Source organism: Gastrolobium bilobum, unplaced genomic scaffold, assembly GCF_033153095.1.
Source record: "Gastrolobium bilobum isolate Gb01-03AN ecotype WA unplaced genomic scaffold, APGP_CSIRO_Gbil_v1 utg7104, whole genome shotgun sequence".
In the NCBI taxonomy this organism is placed as follows: domain Eukaryota; kingdom Viridiplantae; phylum Streptophyta; class Magnoliopsida; order Fabales; family Fabaceae; genus Gastrolobium; species Gastrolobium bilobum.
The window spans coordinates 484,317-490,316 of NW_026898416.1; the positions used below are offsets into that span (position 1 = coordinate 484,317).

At 31.6% G+C, this 6,000-nt stretch overlaps 1 pseudogene; it reads right to left on the bottom strand.

Moving 5' to 3' along the window:
• Positions 1-3,129: 3,129 nt before the first annotated feature.
• On the bottom strand, positions 3,130-5,790 carry LOC133316086 (polygalacturonase QRT2-like; annotated as a pseudogene).
• Between the last annotated feature and the right edge of the window lie 210 nt (positions 5,791-6,000).

The following is a 6,000-nucleotide window of genomic DNA, read 5'->3' on the forward strand; positions in this document are numbered from 1 at the left end:
TCTTTTTCTGAACACAAACACCATACTTACCCAGGTTGATGCACCTATCATAAGAGTGAGCACTCAAATATAATAAAATAACAAAAAAGTAAATAACTATAATAAAGCGCAATCAAAGGAGATAATACACAATCAATGCACACTCAAATATAATCTAAAAATAACAAAAAAGAAAATAATTAACAATTATTAAAAAGCCCTAAACTATGAAATAAATTATAGAAAAGTTCAATCCGAGTTAATCAGCTCGGGTGCATCATTCTCCCCCTCTAGAAAATAACGCACAATCAACGCACGTTCAAACATAACTTAAAAATAAAAAAATAAAAATAATTAATAATTATTCAAAAGTCTTAAACTATGAAATAAATTATAAAAAAGCTCAATCGAAGTCAATCAAATCAGGTGCATCATTATGTGTACCATGACCTTCATAATATCGTGCACTAACGAATGGGTCATTTGGTGCTTTACCATTAGATGTAAATCCTTTGTAAAAATATCTTGCTCTTATAAGCTTCCTACATTTAATAAAAAAGTGAATAAAAATATCAAACAATTGACGTGTTTACGAAAAAGGGTCCTTTTTCCTAAATTTGTATGTGTTTGTGTTACAAGAAAGTAACTTATTTTATATGTTTATTAAATGGGATAAGATAGTACAGAGAAAATTGCAGGAGTAAAAAGAATGAACCTGTTGCAGTGAAATTTATCATGATTCTTATTATTAATTTGACAGATTCCACGCTACCTTTTTGGAACCGGCTCATCCCTTCATCACTAAAACTCTTCAATTCAGGCCAAACACCTATACAAGTCACATCATTTATTACAGAGCTAATAGTTGATGGAAGAACATTTTGAGCCTCCTTAAAATATCATATTAAGTATTATAAAAAGCAAGAAAATTAATTTAGTTTAATATACATTGGATTATGTAAAGGGTGACTGATAGAAAACAAACACTACAAGAAAAAATCTTATTAGTGTCACAAATTTCGTCACTACATATGAAATTTCGTCACAAATTTCTAAGTCGCAAATTTATTTGTGACGAAATTTGATTATTTGTGTCGAAAATTGTCATTTGTGATGAAAAATTTTGTCACAAATAAACTTTTTTCTTGTAGTGAAAATATGTTAGCACGCAAAGGAAAGTTAAAATACTGCAAAATAAATCAATAAATAAAGTTGATGACTTCACATGCTTCATTCAAAACTACATTATTTGACAAATAGAATCTTACTAGATTTAATTATTAAGGATTAAAAGAAGGGTTCGTTTTTTCTGCAGATAAGTTATCTGCAGTAAGCCCAATACGACGTCGTTTTGGGGCAGAAATCATGGTGTTTTTGTAATTTTAATTTATTTCAGGGTTATAATAGTCTTTACATTTATAATTTTTTAAGATTTCAATACCAAAACGGCGTCGATTTGGGAAAAAATGCAGATAAATTATCTACAGTAACTGCAGAAACATTTTTCCCTTAAAAGAAACCCCTCTAAGAGAACAACAATTTACTAACTCCCTGCTTGTTCGACTTGTCTAAGTAGGAAGGAATATGAACAAATTTTTCAATTAACCTGAATTAATCTCATCCCATTATTGATGTTTTATATTAAAAACAAAATTATAAACAATCAAAATAGTGTTACTTCGTATTAAGATCATATTTATAATAAAAATAAAACCAAGTTAGTATGATTGGTTCTTATGAAAATCCAAAATCAAAATTGATTAAGTCGATTCAAGTTGAATAAAATCAACCTGGCTACCAGCCAAATTCAAATTTTATGGGTTTGTCCGTATTCTTTTTCCTTTATGCATCGCACGGGTACTGCACTAATTAAGTATTAAAACAGAACACATGCAACGGCATAAAAAAAATCTTCATCCTTCATTACCACGTACCAGTGTCTAAATTTTCAATGATGATATCTTCGCCAAATGTCTTATTCCATAATGAGGTCATTGGAATTACACCATGTCTCTCTAACCCGAGGAAATTCCATGAGTGAGATGTGTGCAGTTGTCATTCTTTGTTTAAGAAGACTGATACTACATTTGGATGCTCTACATACACCGACAGTAATAAAACTCAAAAATAACTATTTGTCAAAATATGTGCGCATATGCCAAATGGTTGAAGACATTATTTGTCTCATGGATGATGTTTGTTTACTAAAGAAATTTCAATTATGTGCAAATGATTTTTTGCTTATATAACCAACTATGTTCAGTGACTGATTGAAATCCTTGCTTTTTTAAGAGGCAGGACGAATGGTTACATGGCAACATCAATTGCATTAGGAAGAGCAAGTGCCTTCCATTTTTTCACCTTGGGGTTTTATGCTAAATAACACCCTATTCTTTGTCCCTGCAAAGATATATTAGGACAACTTAATTTTTATATAAAAATTTTAAATACCTTATCGTAGATAATATTTTCTCTTGTACTAAGAGGCCTTTAGGTTGGTTATTGAAATAAATACTTTTTATATTTAAAAATTAACTTTAATATATTAAACTATAATTATTTTATTTAAATTTATGTCAAATTTAAAAATAAGACATATATAATTAATTAAAAAACTTTAAAATCAAAAGAATACAAGTTAATAAGTCTCTTTTTATGGTAAATATAACAAATGATTAAATTTCTTAATGCTGGACAGAATCCTATCAAAACCAAAAAAAATCTCTATTATAATAGGCAGCTAAACTTTAAAATTATATAAAATCTCTTGCTTTAATTAAGAAAGTTACAATTTTCTGAGAGAATCACAAATTCCTTAATTTTAAGTATTTAAGATTTCGATATATTTCATCGATTATTACCCAACAATATGTTTATTATGCTTGGAGCATTCCTTTTATCTTTGTTATATACATATTTTCTTCAGCAGTTTGCTTCTTCGCATCTCGATCCATTCATTGCAAAACTAACATTAGAAATAAAACAAAACAAAAAGACCATAATTTATTCAAAAAAAATTAGACTAGCAACACGAATATGCATTGGTGCCCTAATTCTAAATAACTTAGTTGGAACTTACTAATCAATAATAAATAACATAATAGGAATTTAAATTTGCAAATGCAAACAACCACATTATTCCTTCTTTCTTTAAGATGGAACACATTGAGGGTAAAGCTTTCCTCTGTTGACATATTGAACATTCGCACAAGAAGCCTCGATGTCGCCACCGTCTACTGGTGTTAAAACAACGTCTTGCATGTAGAGTCCTTTGCAAGGGATGCTTTTGCTGCATTGAAGTTTTATTGCTACTTTTGAGGCACTTGTTCCTTTAATGTTTTGATACCGCACGTCGCTCAATTCCACTGCAGAGCCCTGTCATTCCAACAAGATGGTCCTCATTATTATGATGACAAATTTCATGCAATGCTAGCTATATATCATATATAGAAACAATTGCTCTATATAAAGAACATGCAGTTCGAGAACATTTAGTAATCACCTGCTCTGGGCATGGAGTTGACTGGTCACAGTAGTTTTGATTTATGATCATGGGATTAGTCACATTTGCATCTCTATGTTCATAAATCTGATGTTTCTTGCATAACCAGAACCTCCCTGTGTTGAGATAGAGAAAAAAATAAAATAAATAAGATACATAACATGAATAAAACACCTCTCATCTTTCAAAATAAATATACCCTTCACATGTAACAAGTGAATTAGGAACAATCTTTTTTAATTTTATTTGTTTAGTGCAGATTAAATTTATGCACCTATGTATGGAAAAAATCTCTTACAGGAAACATGTTTAGTATTAAATGCTTTAGGCATTACATTATAGAAAATGCAATATGACTTATGTGGCATTGTGCATAATGAGTTTTTCTATTTTCAACAGTTTGGAATGATATAGAGTGCCAAATAGCAAAGTCAAACACTTACCTGCCAAGTCTTTATCCTCACTCCATTGTCAGTTCCTATTAAGGTGGAACTGTTCACTAGCACATCAAAGACTTCAGCTTCGGAATTATCAGCCCCTAAGCTTCCGATGCTGCACAATAATAACAACATCAACATTTTTAACCAATCAATTAAAAATTGACCTAAACAAAACTGCAACTTAGAGATGTTTGTGATATAAATCATAAACCTGATTCCATGTCCTGGTCCGCAAGTAATATTTATAGCTCAAACTTGTTGGGGCCCACTTACTATGGAAATACAGTCATCACCTTCAATAAAGTAGTGGGAAAAAAATTAGAAATTTTAAAATTCAAGTGAATTTTGTTTATTTCATTTATTTTTTCTGTTGATCTTCAGTTTTACCTGTCATAATGTTACTGTCGCTTATGATAATATCTTGGGTCTCCGTGACATGAATACCATCAGTGTTAGGGCTGTCCTCTAGTGCTGTAATCACCATATCCCTAACCCTAACATTTTTGCATCTCTGGATCCGAACATGCATTTGCTGTGCATTTTTTGACTTCAGATTTGCCACTCTCAAGGAGTCGCATTCAACGAAAGTCACAGCCTATGCAACATATTTTCCAGGAAAAAAAAGTTAGTATGAAAATATAGCACCATGCATCCACTTGTTAAATTAAAATAGTTAAAAGCTTTTTGTTACGAAGAACATTGAGTACTTACAGTTGGCGCATCTTTGCATGGCTGTGAAACAAAAAGGAGGAGAGTAAAGAAATAACGGTCAGTATTGAAAATCAATAAATTAAAAATCAAGAAAGATTTAAATATGGGATAGTTATATATGTGTGTTCTTTAAAATTCAACATTTATTGCAAAAATAATAATAATAATTATCGATGGTTATTCAAATATTAATTATTCTCTGATTTAGCGGATATAAATCCAACAGAATAATGTAAAAATGGAATAGTATTTTTAGTCAATGGAGTCAAACTTCAATAACTTACAAGGTTTTTGTTGATTTTGCAAGAGTTCATCAACCATTTCTTGCCATTCCCATCGATGAGGCCGCCTCCATCAACTCTGAGATTCGTGATACCATCAAACATAATCCAATATTTGAGGCTACTTTTTCCTGTGTTTTCGTATGCTGACATATCAGGCCATGCAATGATTGTTCCACGGATCTAACATGAAGAAGCAGGAAACACATAACAATTAGAATGAACTACGTACCAGTGATAAACAAATGATTTATCAATAAACATTGTTTTTTATCATATATCTCACCGTAAAGGCAGTATTTGGTTTACATGGGCCTGAAAATGTTATTGGCTTTAGATAATAGAAACTGTTTTCAGGGACCAAAATAACACTCCCTGTAGAACATGCCACATTCCATGCCTTCTCAAATGCCTAAAGCAAAATTAAAAAAAAAAGGTTAAGAGATTGAGAAATGGACTATTGAATATATATATATATATATATATATATGTCATATTTATCATGTTGTTCTTACGTTACCTGGGTGTCATCTCCATCATCATTAGGTTTGGCTCCAAAGTCATTCACATTAACCATTCTTTGAGACACTACTGCAGATGGGGTGAATAGACTTTGAGACAAAGCAGATGGGGTGAATTGACTTTGAGACACTACTGCAGATGGGGTGAATCGACTTTGAGACAATGAAGATGGGGTGAATCGATCAGCCCAAGTGGTGAAGCCAAAACGTTCATATTTTGGCTTCTCCAGCCTCCCAGGCCACGAGTAACGTGGATAACCTGTTTGAAACCGTGGGTACTCCAGGAAAGAGCCAAAAGACAAGCCGCCAAATGAGACAAAAAAGATGAGAAATGGAAGAACTAAACTTTGAGACATGTTTTCAGATTTGTGGTAAAGAACAAACTTGGATGAAAGACAGATTTGTGGTAAATGTCATAGGGAAGAGCTAGCTATATATAATACTGATGGGCAAGTTAGAGAGCTCGTTTTCTAGGGCTAAAGTACGTGGGGATTGGACAGAGAGAATGTAATTAGGTATGGAAGAAGCAACATAATCAGTAATTAATTGATTTGCATCATGTATAA